Raw genomic sequence first — 18,360 nt, forward strand, 5'->3', positions numbered from 1 at the left:
AGGGGAAAGTTATATTTTTCACTTCAACTACACCCTCTGGCCATGGAGTAAAAAAGTTCGTACTGTCTTCCATTGTGTGCTCCAGTTTGAAGAAAAATGATAAAGTACTATTGAAAAAAAACGCACACCCTTTAAAGTTAAAACTGAAATATTTTATTTCTGTATATTAACTGACTACAACAAGCTTGTGTCACTGAATTGCATTTAAGTAGTATTGACTTAACAGTAAATGCAAAAGACTGTATTCACTGTTGATGTGGCTGCTCTGTTGGAAGTGTGTGAGCTGTAATGTTACACGTAAAATTCTCTGCAAACAGGGAAGGAAGTGGGAGGAATACCAGGGTCTCAGGGAAGGTGAGTAGGCAGGAAGTATCACAGGCAAAAGTAAGTCCAAATCCAGAAAGTGTTTAATTCAGCCAGAGGATTCATCAGTCACATGTACTGTAGAGGATAAGACAAGAATCCAAGCACAGCTCAAAAAAGAAGGTAGACAGTGAATAAAATACCGCTACTGGAGTGCTGTGATCTGTCAGAGGATGGTGAAGCACACAGGTCCTTAAATCCACTGGAGGTAATGAAGAAAAAGAGAAAAGGTTTAGCAGCTAACCCTCAGCAGCAGCTGATGATGCCACGCCTCCTGGTGGAGCTTCCAGGGGCTTACAGAACGAGAGAGAGCAGTTTCAGTGTGTTACACACACACACACACACACACACACACACACACACACACACACACACACACACACACACACACACACACATAAATTCTGCTTTTAAATAGCCCAGGAACCACGAGTAAGCCAGCAGTCCGTAAACAAAACAATCTGCTGGAGTCAAATGTTACTATATTGTGATGGATTTCAAATTATGTTCTTTTGCCTCTTTTTTTCCCAATTCTTGATTCAACAGAGACACTAATATGGACCAAATTATTTAAGATCTCTGAATTTAGAGGCAGGAAATTAGAGGTCATCTGTGCCTTTTTGTTTTTAAGACAGTTCCACAGTTGAACTAATCGTTGTCTCATTTATAGCTGTAGCTGCACATAGTGACATGTCTGTGGAAAGGTTTTCAGAAATTTTTCTATCATGGTTAAAATTTTATTTGTAAATAAATTCTTGAAGTCATAACTAGTTAAAGGAAGGTTTGGCTCAACAGAGCTCTCACTCTTTGTTAGACTGGCCACGGTACCGAAAATAAACCTGGGGTTGTTCTTATGTTCATCAATCACTGATAAATAATGAGAGGTCCTAGATTTACACAAGTTTTGCTAATTTCTTTGTTTTGTTTTTAATACAGCAAGAAGGTTTTTCCTGGGCTAATCGAAGGAAAGATTTTCTTTTGTTTGTTTTAAGATGCATGTTTATTATACCAGGGAGTCAAACACTTCTGATTTGACACTTTCTTTTTAGAGTATAGAAGGTGGTATGCAGTGAGGGTATAATGCTGTTAATGAGATAATCGAACTCTGTTGGAATAGAGTTTAGGTAGCTTCTCTGCATGGTGTTGGCCCATGGCATTGAACAAAACTGGAATTACTTCCTTAAACTTGGTTACAGCACTTTCAGAAAGACATCTACTGTAATGAAATTTATTCTCCACTGCTGTGTAATAACATTTCAATTTATAGTATGAATTAAGAAATTAGTGAAAAGAAGATTTTCAGGGAATCTCGTTAAGTTTTCTGTCAGGTTTACAGAAAACCAGGATCAAACGCAGGACTTCCTGATTTGAGAGAGTGAGTGAGAACAAACAATCAAAACTGTGCAAATAGTCCAAAGAACATGGTTTCCTCCATGGCAATTTCCTGACTCCCGTGCGGTGAATCACTCACGAGGTGTCATAATATGTACAAATCTTTCAACAATATTTACAAATGTGCTCAGCTCCCTCCACACTCTCCCTTCAGGTCTCCTGACCTCACCGATGATGGACAAAGACAGATTCACCTGTGCAAGCTGGTGTTTACTGACCGTGTCCCTCAACAAGCCAGCGTTGACTGAAGCTCAGCCACTCAGTTAAGTAGTGAGAGAGTGACGAGGCTCATCAGCAGCAGGTGAGTATGATTACTGGCAGGTGTAGCTGGCTTCAGCTCAGGAAAACACCGTCACACACACAAACACAAAGACAGAGAGGGAAATGAGGGACAGCAAACCCAAAACAAAACAGACGTGGCAGGTTGACCGGCGGGGACTGGTGGTCCGTGACATTTTCAGTTGTTATGTCATATATCAGAGCAAGATCCAGAGTATGATTAAATTGGTCAGTGGGCTCATTTACATTTTGAGAGAAGCCAAATGAGTATAATAATAGATTAAATACAGTGTTGAGGCTATCATTTTCAGCGTCTACATGAATGTTAAAAACACCCACTGTAATTATTTTATCTGAGCACTACATAAGATGAAATGTGAGACTTCAAATAGAATCTCGGAGTGAGGACCAGGTTAAACGACAAAATAAATTTATCAGAACAGAGATGCCAATAACCGGAGCTTTTGGCTGAGTTGGTAAAAATGATTTAAACATTTCATATTACACCTTCCATTCTGAAGTTGCCCTGCTGGGTTTCCTCTGGGCTCTGCCGCAGTCCAAAGATTTAAGTGAGGTCGTGTTAATTGGTGATTCTAAACTGGCTGTTGGTGTGAATGTGAGTGTGAATGATTGTCTGCTTGTCCGTGTTGGCCCTGAGACAGACTGGCAACCTGTCCAGAGTATACAATGACTCTTTGGCAGCTGGGATAGGCATCAGCACCACATTATCCTGAAGTGCAAAGAGGAAGAAGAAAGAAGGAAGGATGGATGATAACACAAGTGAAAATCAACTTTATTAAAACTTAAGTTCTAAATCTTATGAATTCATGCAGCTTCATACAGCAGGGTACCCCTAGTGCCGGACTGAAACCGAAGCATGTTATTTTCATACCAGCTCGGTCAGCGCCCAGGTTAACAATGACTGCCTCTAGTTTTTTTGACTTACAGGGTTCCAGTGACCAGGAGGTTTGGGGTAGGTATGGTGTTAAGGAAAGAAATGTGAAAGGACAGACGGTAGTAAAATTGAATTGAATTAAATCGTATTCTGAATTGAGTGAAGGCAGAGGCAAGAATTAAATGGTTCCATTTAATTCAGTTGCTCATTTGCTTAGACAGCAGTTGTCGTTCTTCTCTCCTGGATCACCTGGAGCTTTCTTTAGGTGCCTTCCCAGCTTTGACAAATGCCCAGCTGGGACAACCATATTTACTCAGGGCCTTTTTGATATGATGTTCTTCTGCTTCACTGCTGAGGTATCTGTGGTGATGGTGTTCGCTCTGTGTTGGAGCGTCCTAATGACAACCAGTTTGTGCTCCAGTGGATGATGAGAGTCAAACCTTAAATACTGATTCTTATGTGTTGGTTTACGGTACACATCAACTTATAAATGTCCCTCATTACTGATGGAAATCTCACAGTCTAAGAAGGCTAACCTGCCACTTTTCATATCCTTCCTGGTGAATTTGATTTGTTGGTCCACCGAGTTAATGTGATCCGTGAATTGTGATATGTCCTGAGATCTGATTTTCACCCAGGTGTCATCCACATACCTGAACCATCAACACACCTGTCATTCTCACCTGTTTGTGATCTGGGATATTCAGCCAGCAGTATTTAAGAGCAGTGCACGCAACTTTTCTTTGCCAGTTCGTCTGCTAACCCACATTAGTATTAGGCCATCTTTTGCTTCTTGTGATTAATCGTGGGTTTGTTACCTCCTTCTCCATTCTACAGCAAACTAAGCCATAAAAAACCATCTGCTACATCTGTCCCATCTCCTTACCACAGTCCCACTCCTAACCTCTCTCTCCCCCTGTTTCAGAGACCCTTGTTCAAGTTTCACGCACCATGCATATTTCCCTTGTGTACAGCATTCACTTGTGTTTATAAATGAAGTAACCCTGATTCCTGCAATCCTGTCTGAGTCTGCATTTAGGATCACATTCACGTAGCCCACCTTCACAAGTGCAATAGATTTGCAAAGGTCTGTATGGGCTAGCAACTAATTGTGAAATGAACGTAAACTCTCCTTGTTCTTCAGTAGACTAGAACACAGCACCTTCTTCCTGTCTTTACTTTTGTTGATCTCGTCCCAGACACATCTGGCCAATGAGCAGACTGAACATTCTCACGTTGTTCGTACGGATGCATTTTGGTTCGCTTGGATTTTCTCTTTGTGAAAACAAACCAAACCACAGGAAACTACAAGTTTACAAACTCATCAACTGATTTGCACATGCTTTGCCACAGTGACACCTGGGAATGGTTGGTGATATTAAAGTCCTGTTTGTGGCACATTAGTATATGTGAGGGGGCAAACTCCTCAAGATGGGTGGTGACCATGGTGGCCATTTAGAAGTCGGCCATCTTGGATACAACTTTTGTTTTTTCAATAGGAAGAGGGCCATGTGACACATCAAACTTATTGGTAATGTCACAAGAAAAACAATGGTGTTCTTGGTTTCAACGTAACTTTATTCTTTCATGAGTTATTTACAAGTTTCTGACCACTTATAAAATGTGTTCAATGTGCTGCCCATTGTGTTGGATTGTCAATGCAACCCTCTTCTCCCACTCTTCACACACTGATAGCAACACCGCAGGAGAAATGCCAACACAGGGATCCAGTATCCGTAGTTTCAGGTGCTGCACATCTCGTATCTTCACACCATAGACAATTGCCTTCAGATGACCCCAAAGATAAAAGTCTAAGGGGGTCAGTTCGGGAGACCTTGGGGGCCATTCAACTGGCCCACAACGACCAATCCACTTTCCAGGAAACTGTTCATCTAGGAATGCTCGGACCTGGCACCCATAATGTGGTGGTGCACCATCTTGCTGGAAAAACACTGAAAGGATGTTCGACTAATGCCCCTCTCCAGTGACATGCGGCGAGCGCTACACTGTGGGCTCTTGCTGAATGAAGCTAGGACAGCCACTGATGTTTCTTCATTAGTGACAGTTTGCTGTCTGAACCAGTTTCACGAAACTTAGAAAGCAGTTTGCTAACTGTAGCATGGGAGATGGGTGGTCTCGTAGGGTGTCTTGCATTGAAATCTGCTGCAATGACCCGGTTACTGCATTCACCAGATATCAACACAATTTCAATCCAATCCTCACGTGTTAACCTCTTCGACATGTCAATGGCTGTGAACAAAGAGAAACTTGTAAATAACTCGTGAAAGAATAAAGTTACGTTGAAACCAAGCACACCATTGTTTTTCTTGTGACATTACCAATAAGTTTGATGTGTCACCTGGCCCTCTTCCTATTGAAAAAACAAAAGTTGTATCCAAGATGGCCACCATGGTCACCACCCATCTTGAGGAGTTTGCCCCCTCACATATACTAATGTGCCACAAACAGGACTTTCATATCACCAACCATTCCCATGTTATTATGGTGTATCCATATAAATGGCCCGCCCTGTATGCTGTCCTTTATTCTCTGCCAGAATCAGCAATTATCAGGAGAAAGTTATTATTGGCATTCCATTTTTAAACTTGTTACTAATTTAACCAGTTGGGGTCTAAGTTGTCACTTCAGAATCAGAATCAGAATCAGAATACTTTATTGATCCCTGGGGGAAATTATTTTTTGTTACAGTGCTCCATTTTAAACCAACATTAAGACAAGACAGACAATACACTAACTAAGAATAGTACAATATATACATATATATACATACATACATACATAAGTCACTCATAAATAAATAGTTGGAAAAGAAACATGTGTAGTTGTAGCAGCAAACAGTGTGTTAAGTGGATGCGTTGTACAGGGAGATGGCCACAGGCAGGAATGATTACCTGTGTCGTTCAGTGGTGCTTTTCGGTAATCTCAGTCTCTCACTGAACGAGCTCCTGTGACTGACCAGCATGTCATGGAGTGGGTGGGAGGTGTTATCCAACATTGTCTTTATCTTGGACAGCATCCGCCTCTCCGACACCACCTTGAGGGAGTCCAGCTCCATCCCCACAACATTGCTGGCCTTACGGATTAGTTTATTAAGTCTGTTGGCATCTGCGACCCTCAGCCTGCTCCCCCAGCATGCAACAGCATAGAGGATCGCACTGGCCACCACAGACTCATAGAAAATCCTCAGCATTTTCTGGCAGATGTTGAAGGACCTCAGTCGCCTCAAAAAATAGAGACGACTCTGGCCCTTCCTGTAAAGTGCTGTGGTGTTTTTAGCCCAGTCCAGTTTATTGTCAATGTGTACTCCAAGGTATTTATAGTCCTCCACAATGTCAACACTGACCCCCTGGATTGAAACAGGGGTCAAGTGTTTCCTGGTCTTCCTGAAGTCCACGATCAGTTCCTTGGTCTTTGCCATGTTGAGCTGCAGATGATTCTGCTCACACCACGTGACAAAGGAGTCGACCACAGCCCGGTACTCTGTCTCATCATCCCTGCTGATGCATCCAACCACCGCAGAGTCATCAGAAAACTTCTGAAGATGGCAGGTCTCTGTGCAGTGGCTGAAGTCTGTGGTGTAGAGGGTGAAGAGGAAGGGGGAGAGGACAGTCCCCTGTGGTGCCCCTGTGTTGCTAATTACCTTGTCAGACACACACTGTGGGAGACGTACATATTGTGGTCTTCCTGTCAGGTAATCAACAATCCAGGACACCAGAGAAGCATCCACCTGCATCGCTGCTAACTTATCACCCAGGAGGGTCGGCCTGATGGTGTTGAAAGCACTGGAAAAGTCAAAAAACATGACCCTCACAGTGCTCGCCGGCTGGTCCAGATGGGTGTAGACACGATTGAGCAGGTAGATGATGGCGTCCTCAGTTCCGAGACGAGGCTGATAAGCGAACTGAAGGGGATCCAGGTGTGGTCTTACTATGGGTCGCAGCTGGTCCAGGATGAGCCTTTCCAGGGTCTTCATGATGTGGGAGGTCAATGCCACGGGCCTGTAATCCTGGGGGCCACTGGGACGAGGCGTCTTTGGTACAGGGACGAGGCATGATGTCTTCCACATCACCGGGACCCTCTGCAGACTCAGACTCAGCATAAACAGTTTATGAAAGACTCCACACAGCTGGGGGGCACAGGTCTTGAGGACAAGGGGACTCACTCCGTCTGGTCCAGCAGACTTGCCTGAGTGAAGTCTCCTCATTTGCATCTCAACCTGGTATTGAGTGAAGGTGATGGGTGGGGGAGGGGTGTCAGGAATCTCACAGGAGGCAACAGCGCCATGTGAAGAGAGAGGCTGGCACAGTGGTGTGGCTCTGGATTCCAGGCTGACTACAGGTGAGGTTGTGGGGGTGGGAGCAGACACTGTGGTGTCGAATCTATTGAAAAACAGATTCAACTCATTGGCTCTATTCTCACCTCCCTCAGTTCCCCTGCTGTTGGTTGGCCTGAATCCAGTGATGGTCTTCATGCCCCTCCACACCTCTCTCATGCTGTTCTGCTGGAGTTTCCACTCCACCTTCCACTTGTAATGATCACAGTCCTAGCTTTAACCCTAATAACACTAGGCAATCAGAATATCTAATTTTTGTTTTTTATTAATTTAATCTCCCTTGTCTTGGCAACCGGGGAACTGACACACATCAAAAACTATTCTATTTTTTTCTTTTTTCTTTTTTACCTTATCCCTATATTTTGGAGAAGGCCCTCTCTAAAATATAGGGATAGGCTGTGTTTAGGGTTACCAACTATGATCAATATGACTTCAGAGAATTACATGTTCACCAGGTATCATTGATCAGAACAAATCACTTATAATGGGTGATTGTAGAAACAGGAAAAGATCTAAAAGGATAGAACCAACAGTAAACCGTTTTTAAACATTCCTACCTGATTGTCACATAACTCGCAGAAAAAGCAGCATCACTGTCACCACAGAACAGATGAGTAGACCTACAATTACTGCTGCTGTCAGAGGTCTGCTTCCTATCTGCAGATGAAGGGTAGATTAATTCACTAGCACTCTCTGATGGACAGTAGCTGAAAGAAGAGACAACAACCACTTGACCCTGGCTGACAGAAACACATGTCAACACTCTGCTCTCTGTCCTCAGCTCCTCCTTCTCCACCCCAGCCACTATTTCTCCTCTATCTTTTTTATTCACCCTTACCTCCCCCTCTACCCTACCTACCCTACCTTTTTAAACACCTTTCCTGTTTGCGCTTCTATTTCGGTCACCTCTACTCCTACAACTATTTCTGCCTTTCATATAGATATTATTTTTTTTATTTCTACTTTCCTCCACCTCCATGTCCTCCCTATCCTCCTCCTCATGTATCAGAATCTGAGATTCTGTCTGATGCTGACAGGTAACAACTAATTACAGATAATCATCTAAATGGACAGTAATTAGTTGAAGGAGGGAGGGGTTGGAGTTCTTCTTTACAATATTGTGAGTTGGTGCCTAGCCTTTGACTTGCTTTGGTAAGTCCATCACCTAGAACCACCGTACATATGTACTTAAACACATGCATGCACACTGCTTTTATTATGTTACTTTCATGCTTTCAAGAACATTGTGTAATTTCATTTGGCAATTCCAACATTCACATAATGTTAAAAATGCCAAATGCCTGCTTTTACAAATACAGCTATAATGTTGCGCAAAAAATAAATAAATAGTTGTAATCAAGGAAAAATGGCAATTCTTTTGGATTGACTGATGACTTTCAGTGACCAAGCATGCTGACCTTCCCATTTCAGATAGTCATTCATTTATGTTAGCATTAGCTGTCTTGCCAGCTCAAGCTAGCTATTCAAATCTTCCCTGACATGGCAGACAGCAAACTACCACTCAGAATGTGTCCCTGTAGTTGCGATATCTCAGGATCAGACACCTATAATAGTAACGTGCCTCATCTTCAACACACCCCAGCACTATTTCCACACTGAGATCATGTGAACACTCTCTCTTTACACTGAAAAGTTTTTGCCAATGATGACTTCAGCTGAGGCGCCAATGATTGAGGCAGCCACACTGGACAACAGTTGTGGTGACAAGATAAATGCTGTCTTTCCATTGCTGGAATATGCTGAAGCAGCTGTGAAGCTGTGATTCCTCCGAGTGAGCCTCAACACACCTTGTATCAGATGAGACAATGGATTCTTTGCACCCTCTGGCAAGGTTTCTTTGGGACAAGAGACTTGTGGAGATAATGTTTTCTCCATTGGTAACCTTTGGTAATAGGCTGCGCAAAGCAAATGCGTAACTAAGCATTTGGTGCCAGTATTCTCCAAATGCACTGAAAACCCATTTTGGTCTTCAGACCCTTTTCAAGGAGCAGCCTCATTTGAACATCTTGAAATAAAGGAGCTATAGGAGGAGTGAAGTGTGGGCCCACACACCTAGGCAGTGTCAGTCAGATGATGTTTTCTGTCAATGCAGGAGTCTGCATAGTCATAGTTATCTCACTATGGAGATGTGGTTGAAAGAGAACTTGAAAGTACTAATCTTGTAACCCCTGTTCTTAGATAACTTCATTGATGTGTCTTTCTAGAATACTCTCTTCATATAAAATGGGGAGGAGGTCATTCAATACTACAAGAGGCAAACTCCTTTTATAGGGAAAGCAATAGCTTTGCCTTGATAAAATTAATTTCAGCACACACAAATATATCAACAGCAGTGATCACAAAACGGTGTATAACTGAATACAGTAGTGAGATCTTTAACCAGGTCTTCCCATTAACACCTGACCTGTCCAGAGGTTCAGTCAATGAGCTCGTCAATAGCTTCAATGTTAAAATGTTAAATGTAATGGACACTATTGCTCCCATTAAGGTGAAGGTTATCTCTGGAAGGAAAAAGTCTCCATGGAAAAACTGTAGGAAAGCTGAGCGCAGATGGAGAAAAAACAAACCTCCAGGTTCATTATGACATCTATAAAGAGAAACTTCACAATTATAATTTACAACTGAGGAGTGCAAGAAGGTCCTACTTCTTTGACATCATCACCAAAAACAGTTGACAGGCTAACAAACCCTCCTGTGTCAGTGGCAGCTGCACTTCATTCAACCATGGCCTGCAATGACTTTGCCAAATTCTTCACAGAAAAAATCCAAAAGATTAGACAAGCAATTGGTACATCAACAGCATATTCAGGATATGTACTGTGTCCACCGAAAAACTGTTTAAACGCCATCAAACAGTTTCACCCTATTAACAGCAAAGACCTGGAGGACATCTTAGGTCAACTGAACTCCTCCTCCTGCTGTTTAGATGTCCTGCCAACAAGTTTTTTCAAAGAGGTCTCAAAGACTTTGGAGTCAGACCTGTTACAGATCGTCAACTTTTCTTTAATATCAGGCGTGTTTCCAGAACCACTAAAAACTGCTGTAATTAAACCTATACTGAAAAAGGACAATCTTGACAAGACACAAATGAACAACTACAGGCCGATCTCAAATCTCCCATTTTTAAGTAAGATCATTGAAAAAGCAGTTTCTCAACAGCTCAGTTACTTCTTAAAACAGAATAATTGCTATGATGCCTTCCAGTCAGGTTTTAGACAGAACCACAGCACTGAAACCGCTCTGACCAAAGTGTTTAATGACATATGTCTGAATACAGACAGTGGAAAAATGTCAGTCCTAGTTTTACTGGATCTCAGTGCAGCATTTGATACAGTTGACCACAACATATTACTCAAACAACTGGAGAACTGGGCAGGTCTTTCAGGAACTGTACTAAACTGGTTCAAAACATATTTAGAAAACAGGAAATACTTTGTATCAATAGGTAACTTCACATCTGAGCAGACAAGTATCACATGTGGAGTTCCCCAAGGTTCCATCATGGGACCTCTTCTGTTTAACATTTACATGCTCCCACTGGTACAGATTATAAAGAACAACAAAATAAACTATCATAGCTATGCAGATGACACACAATGTCACCAGGGCCCTGTTTCAGGAAGCCGGTTTAGTGGAAAAACTGAGTAAGTATACCCTGAGTTAACGAAAACTCTGGGTTTTCGGTTTCACAAAGCGAGTTCAGCTGAAGCCTGAGTGAGTCACTATGATGACACACGCCGTGAAGCTAACCTGCCCCCTAGCAGGTTTACTACAACTAACCCTGACTGTCTCCGCCCCTTTGTCGGAAACCTGACAGTAGGAAGTGTCGGACATGGCGTGTCCCTTCCTTGAAGAGCCAGTAGATGTTGAAGCCCAAATTCTCCGCAGAGCTCTCCGCCGGGAGAGAGTGATCAGAGCGCGTTTGGACATTTTATCATTTCCTGATGATTTTCTGTGCGAACGTTACCGTTTCTCAGCACAATCTATAATTTATTTGAATAACATCCTCAGGCCATATATTACGCATGTGACACATCGCGGACATGCTCTCAGTTCATTACATATTATTTGTATTGCACTTTGTTTTTTTGCAAACAGGAGCTTTCTGTATAATATTGGTGACGCTGAGCACGTTTCCAAGGCTACCGTCTGTCGGGCAGTCAGGAATGTTACAGTTGCACTGAAACGTCTCCTGTACTCGTTTGTGGTGTTCCCCGGTCATAGACCCACAAGATTCATCAAAGAGGGATGCCACAAAATTGCAGGTATCAGGATGAACAAAACTTAATTTATGGTGTGGTGATACTTGGACTACTACTTAAATTTTACATTTATTTTCACGGTTCCCAGGCGTGATTGGCTGTATAGATGGCACTCACATTCCAGTCATTGCTCCTTTAGTAAATGAAGGAGACTATGTGAACAGGAAGTCTTTCCACAGCATTAATGTGCAGGTACATAGTTCCCTGTAGCATGTCAAACTAACAAATTATTTCATTATAGTAATGGATGCTAATTTGTGTTCTCTGCACTGTGAAGATCATATGTGATGCTGCCAACATTATCACAAATGTGGAAGCCAAGCAGCCAGGCTCTGTCCATGACACACAAATATTCCGTGAATGTACACTGAGCACAAAATTTGGACATGGTGAGTTGAGAATACTTTAAAATATATAAAGACCAATTGCTTCAGGGACATTTGAACTGAAGTGTATCCTTCTGTCTTAGGAGAGTTCACTGGCTACTTGCTTGGTGATAGTGGGTTTCCATGTTTACCCTATTTGCTTGCCCCTTACCCTGACCCTGAACCGGGCCCACAGCAGCGATATAATCTGGCTAATTGCAGGACAAGAGCCAGAATTGAAATGACTATCGGAATGCTTAAGGCCCGGTTCCAGTGCCTGCAAAGACTCAGGGTCACCCCAGAAAGGGCATGTGACATTATTGTGGCATGTGTGATTCTTCACAACATTGCCACAATTAGAGGAGAACACTGTCCTTCTGAACCAAACATCAGCAGTGATCCAAACCATGAACATCCTGACCCTCCCACGGACATACAAGATGGAAGTGCAGTCAGAGACACCATATGTCACAATCATTTCTTTTGACCCATCGCCTCAACATGTTGAAAGAAAAATAAACAGATTTTTTGTTCAACTGGCTTTATTGGTCGCCTGTGTTTCCTGTACACAAAGTATTAAAAGATGTAAACCTCATAAAGTGTCTCTGTTGCTTCCTCCTCTGTAACAGCTGTCAATGTTTCTTCATTATTTTCCTGTAGTAAAGAAATAAACAACATTGCTGTTCTACTGTAAACTCATATAATCTGTGGAGTATTACTCACAACTGCATGTTGGTCTGGCTCAACAGGAGGCTGCACCAGATGCAGTACACCACCACCATCAACTGATAGAATATGAGGTTTATACAGGTCACTTATAACTTACAAGGGACCAAATGGCAATTAACAAACATACCAATCACCTTACACTTCATTGTCATTATGCTCTCAAAGACAACCAAGACTGAGGCAAGGCAAAATCAGTAGGAAAATAACTTCACTACAAAATAATCCATTATGGTGAAGAGTTTATCAAATGAATGTGTCGCACTGCAAAGGTGACTGTGAAGAAAGGATGTATGCACATCATGTATTATTTTGAATTTACCCCCTATGTAGGCACTTGTGTCTTGCGGGGTTACTGACTCAGAGGATGTCCCCACAGAGATGCCTTCGGCCACAGGGCGCCCACTGTTTTGGCTGAGGGCCAACTGCTCAGCCTCTGTGAGTGGTGGTGGTGGAGGACCCCCACCTGTTTTTCGGGCCTCTGCTTTTTTTCTAGTGGCCATAACGGGGTCACATTTGAGCATACAGAGTAAGCAAATATGTACTTGTAATGTGCTCAGATAATTTCAATAAGTGCTTACAGAAAGGAAATTAATGTAGCCTCTAACTGCAATTGATTTACATCGGACAAACAGACCAAGCACTATGGCTCATAATACAATTACACCTTACCTGTTTGGACTATATTTTTATATTTCATTTTTACTTGCTGCCAGGAACGTTTGGGGCCTGTTGGGTTGCACCTGCGCTCACATCACATCACAAAATAAAATGTATAAAATAACAAATAAAATAACATATGATAAAATAACGTGTTAAATGGGTGGAAATCCCTGGATCAATGTTTATATTAACACTCACGCATTGACTCTGTCGGCTATGTTTTGCCATGCATGCTCCCTGTCTTTCGCAGCTGAGGCTGTGTTACTTTTTCCGCGGAATTTGCATGTTATCGGCATATGCTGCCATCAGAATTTCGGCCTCAAGCGCTGTAAAATACATTGACCACGCCTTCTTTCCCTCCGTCTCCATGGTGACTCGCTTAATCTGTGCTCCGCTTATCAGGGCTTTATGTATCCTCGTCCGCGCGCTTCACTTGGGGTTAAAGCAACTCCGCGTTGACTGAACTAATTGTTATCAGCCTTTCTGAAACCGAATATTCCGAGTTGGACAGTTCGGGGTTACTCAACCCTGCGTATCGTTTTTCACTCTGAGTTTTCTAAACTGGCTTCCTGAAACAGGGCCCAGGAGACCGAGGCCCTGTACAGGCTCTTGGTAAATGCATTGAGGAAATCAATGACTGGTTGTGCCACAATTTTCTTCAGCTAAACAAAAACAAAACTGAGGTAATAGTCTTTGGCGCCAAAGAAAAACGATTACAGGTCACCAGAGAACTTCAATCTATACACCTAAAAACCACAAACCAGGCGAGAAATTTGGGTGTAGTGATGGATGCAGACCTAAACTTAGAAAAACACATTAAGACAATAACAAAGTCAGCTTACTATCACCTCAAGAATATATCAAGGATAAAAGATCTGATGTCTCAACAGGACCTGGAAAAACTAGTCCATGCATTCATCTTTAGCAGGCTTGATTACTGTAACAGCATCTTTACAGGTCTACCTAAAAAATCAGTCAGACAACTACAGCTCATTCAGAACTCTGCTGCTCGAGTCCTCACTAAGACCAAAAAAGTGGACCACATCAGTCCAGCTCTGAGGTCCTTACACTGGCTGCCTGTCCGTCAGAGGATAGACTTTAAAGTTCTGATGCTGGCCTATAAAGCTCTGAATGGTTTAGGACCAAAATACATCAGTGACCCCCTGACCCAGTATGAACCTTCCAGATCCCTCAGGTCATCTGGATCTGGTCTTTTATCAGTTCCCAGAGTCAGAACCAGACACGGAGAAGCTGCATTCAGCTTTTATGCTCCTTATATCTGGAACAAACTCCCAGAAAGCCTCAGATCAGCTGAAACACTCAGTTTATTTAAATCTAGGTTGAAGACTCACCTGTTCTCAGCTTCATTTGAATAAAACACCAAATCCACACTTTTAAGCTTAAATTTCAAAACTTACATTTTAACTACTGATTTTATCTACTGTCATGCTTTGTGTTTGTTTTTGTTTTGAATGTCTCTGTAAAGCACTTTGAATCACCTTGTTGTTGAATTGTGCTATATATAGCCATTTGTATCTAGAATCAGTCAGCTCTCTTTTTTGGTCTTGCACCTCATTGAAAACAAGTTCTGTTTTTCTTTACACTGGCACGCCAAAAATAAAGACTTACTTTGGTTTGAAACATTTAATTCTACTTCCTAATCAGATATAGCAGGGACCCACAACTTGATCAAAGCATAAATATAAGTCAGGCATCATAACAGGACAATTCTTAAATAAACATTGTATATAACATGAGAGTTATTATTATCAATCACATTAGAGAGACTGTGTGAATACTGCTATAAAAAACTATCTAAAAGAGTGTCAATTGTGTACCTAGCTAATCAAGGTTGAAACCCTGTCTCTTAAAACATGTTCTCATACAGCTGAAGTTCATTCTCTGCAATCGCTTTCTGAAGCCCTACAGTAAATACTTCATTTACAAATTAACACAATTTTAATAAAAAATTAACATGGGGTAATTTGAATCTTAAAACAATCCAAAGGTATTTGCTGAAATAGGCTTAGAGAAATTTAAGTATATGATCATTCTGTAGTTTGTCGTATTGCTTTGTATTAGGTGATTATTGGTCAATCTCGAACCTTCCTTTTATCTCAAAAATTCTTGAAAGAGTAAAACAGCTAATTGATCATCTGCAAAGAAATGGTTAATTCAAAGAGTTTCAGTCAGGTTTCAGAATTCATCCTAGTACAGAAACAGCATTACTGAAGGTTACAAATTGTCTTCTTATGGCCTCTGAAAGTGAACTCATATCTGTGCTTGTCCTGCTAGACCTCAGCACACCATTTATTACTGCTGACCACAATATTTCATAGATTAGAGCAATATGCTGGAATTAAAGGTGCTGCAGTGTTTTCCATCAAATCTATTTAATAGACTCCAGTTTGTTCATGTAAATGGAGAATGCTCTTCAACCACTAAAGTTAACTATGGAGTTCCATGCTAGGACCAATTCTGTTTTAATTATACATCCTTCCCTTTAGAAGGCAAAACATACTTTTACTGCTATGCAGACTCAGTGCCAAGCTGAAGTAAAGACAGTGTGTTACATTAGCAAGCTATTGCTACTGAGCTTCAGTTTGGTATACTTTCAGATGCAACATGTACCATTGTGCCTGCTGCAGATTGTCCTTAGTCCTTAACAGTCCTTTTTCCTTCCTCAAAACACTTATTAATGCTTCCACAACAATTTTAGTATGTTCCTACATCCACGGTGCTTATTAAGGGTTTAACGCTGGTTTGTCTTGTACGGTCCATTTGCCATCCTTCACCAGGTACGAACAATAAATGGTCCATTTCCTGAATTGTCTCTTGTTGCTTACTCTTTAAGTAAAGTCTCCACCTTCTCTTCCAAAAGGTTGAAAATTCCACATCCTTCTAAAATGGGCCCGGGAGCCACCGCCAGTCCCCTCTGGGGGCTTCCCCAAACCTCAGCTCAATTTATGTTAAAGCCATTCACCTTTATCTACTAAAAGCACTGTCAAACTTTGAGGACGTTGGCCCACCTAGTAAAAGAAAGATTTACAAATGTATGAGGTGATTTGTGTGCAACTTTTGAGGACTCACAAGAACATACGCCAGTCCACACACAAATACGGAGCAAGTTTGCTGGCACGTTCAACTCCTTTTCAAATGCATGCATCCAAGATGGAAAAAATAGTGATTGTTTATGTAATAATTTTGATATTATCAGTTTCACTGATAGTATTATAATTATCAGGAATTGCATTTTTGTTTATTAAAATTCATAATGACATTTTCTTCCTTTGCAAGTCAGAAAAATAGAAATTTAGTTTCAATATTTAGATGGTAACTGATACTGATACTTAAGTAACACTTGTTATTTCCCTGCAATAGCTGTTGGATAAAAACACTGTTTGGAATTAATGCACAGCAAAATTGAAGGGCATACGAACAGAAACCCTTCCCTCCAACAGACAAAGAGATGGGGGAGGTCTTTGTCTGTTGGTTCCTTGTCTATTAGAGGGGACGTCTGTATAGTTGTAAGTTGAGAAGTGGAGTATTTAACTATTTTCTTCTTGATAGTCTTGCTACAAAACATTTGTTTATTTATTTTATTTTTGGCCTTTTATTGACAGAGACAGTGAAGACATGATATACGGCAACACAAAACATTTGTTGACACTTGCCTTTCTGCCTTTTATCACCTTCCTTGTTATTCTTTTTCACATAGGCTAACTGAAATTGTAGACATGTTAGTATGTATAGCAGCTTGAGCAACTTGGAGAGATATCAATCCATCCATCAGCTATATCCATCTTTTTAAGGGTTGTAGACTACGTAAGATTATGGTAAATGGCCTGTATTTATATAGCGCTTTACTAGTCCCTAAGGACCCCAAAGCGCTTTACATATCCAGTCATCCACCCATTCACACACTGGTGATGGCAAGCTACATTGTAGCCACAGCCACCCTGGGGCGCACTGACAGAGGCGAGGCTGCCGGACACTGGCGCCACCGGGCCCTCTGACCACCACCAGTAGTCAACGGGTGAAGTGTCTTGCCCAAGGACACAACGACCAAGACTGTCCAAGCCGGGACTCGAACCTGCAACCTTCTGATTACAAGGCGAACTCCCAACTCTTGAGCCACGATCATCATGTCATATACTGTGGACATGATGCCAGTCTGTCATGCTTACATCCAGGCCTGTTGCAAACCTACATGTGACAACTAACCTTTCCTGCATGTTTCTGTGCTATAGTGAGGCTGATTCATCTGGAGAGAAGTGTTCAAACTTGGGAGAGCTCTCTCCCTCTCCTTTGCCTCAAAAATGTTACAAATGCGTACAATATGATGCACAAGTAAGTATGATGCATGTAAGATATAAAAATGTGCAGTTATTTGTGCGTAGCGCTTGAGGACTCACAACCACACACTCCAATCCACACGCATACCAAGGAATCAGACCACACCTAAAACCTTTACAAAAGTTTGCATCCAAACCTAAATAAATACAGTAGTGATTATTTATGCATAAAGTGATTACCCACAATTTATGCAGTTGGTTTTTTTTTGCTCATTTGAGTCATGCCTTCACGAATTTGTTCCTGAAGCGTGCCAGCTCTAGACTTTTGTCCTCTCTTAAATTTTTATTTTGCAATTTTTTTAATGTACTTTTCATCGTTATATACTGAAATATTTTGTTTTAATTTTATGTCAGATAGAATTAAAGAAACATATTTAGTTATATTCATACAGCTCTCTGCACTGTAAGCCTAATGAAGTCAGAGATCTGATGTATTTTTTCTATAAATATATATATAGAATCACCACGTGATCCCCAGTCAGTCAGTATGATTTAATATGTAATATTAATGTCATTTACACCTCCTGGATGAAAACATGCAACAGTCACGCTAAAACCCATTTCATATTACTATCAAGACCTACTTGAGGTCAAATTGTACCATTAATGTAAATTTACTATCAGTAGTAGTAGCTGAAGTCAGTGTTGATTTGGATTTATATATCAGCATTTACAAAATGAATAA

The 18,360-nt window shown here is 41.4% G+C and overlaps 1 long non-coding RNA gene across 1 annotated transcript; it reads left to right on the forward strand.

Moving 5' to 3' along the window:
- The first annotated feature begins 10,694 nt into the window (after nt 1-10,694).
- On the forward strand, nt 10,695-12,806 carry LOC145430124 (uncharacterized). Its single transcript, XR_013910534.1, has 2 exons — nt 10,695-11,955; nt 12,036-12,806. It is a non-coding gene; the product is annotated as an uncharacterized LOC145430124 (long non-coding RNA).
- Nucleotides 12,807-18,360: the final 5,554 nt, after the last annotated feature.

This window comes from Astatotilapia calliptera, chromosome 7 (genome assembly GCF_964374335.1).
Source record: "Astatotilapia calliptera chromosome 7, fAstCal68.1, whole genome shotgun sequence".
Taxonomy (NCBI): domain Eukaryota; kingdom Metazoa; phylum Chordata; class Actinopteri; order Cichliformes; family Cichlidae; genus Astatotilapia; species Astatotilapia calliptera.